This window comes from Atta cephalotes (genome assembly GCF_000143395.1).
Source record: "Atta cephalotes unplaced genomic scaffold scaffold00014, whole genome shotgun sequence".
Lineage (NCBI taxonomy): Eukaryota > Metazoa > Arthropoda > Insecta > Hymenoptera > Formicidae > Atta > Atta cephalotes.
Genome location: NW_012130078.1, coordinates 1,097,679 through 1,098,382, shown reverse-complemented (window position 1 = coordinate 1,098,382; position 704 = coordinate 1,097,679).

Genomic DNA, 704 nt, shown 5'->3' with positions numbered 1-704 from the left:
AACCTCAGCCGCAGATTTCTTCATATTGAAGCAAAAAATTAAAACCTCCCGCAAATGATGAGAATTTGACTCGTAAACTGACATTTTCAATCGAGAATAACTTTATGATGCAGACACAAATCGACTAATGTTTCTATGGGGTTATGTTGACAGATGCCCAAGTTTATTGTATGACGTCTATGATCTATTTATTTCGATCACCACTTACCGCTAAAGCCATCTATAGGAAAACGGCGGAAGCAAAGTTGTACACCTAATACATAACATCGAAACAGGACTTCAAATACTGTTTGATACATACTTTTCAAGAGAGTAACCATAGAGATACAAAAACACTCTAACAATCTAAATAGCGATAATGATAGAGCTACAACATAAATAAAATATGGAAAATCATTTTCCTGGTTATTGAAGACCGATTTTTCCCCTTCCCACCCACAATTCTCTTCTTTCCCTCACTCCAACAAGTAGCGTAATATAAAAAGAAACGAACTGGAGGAACAGCTTAGTATCAGACTGCTCCTCGTCTTGATAAAGTGGACTGCAAAGTTCACGATGCGTTTGCATTCCAAGAAGGATCTGCACGGAGGAAATCCACGAAACGCATAATCTTTATATAGTTGCAACATATAACATATTTTTTGTGTAACTAATTTATATTTGCAAAAGTTAGTGTTATATCTTTAACAGTTACGCTAACATTT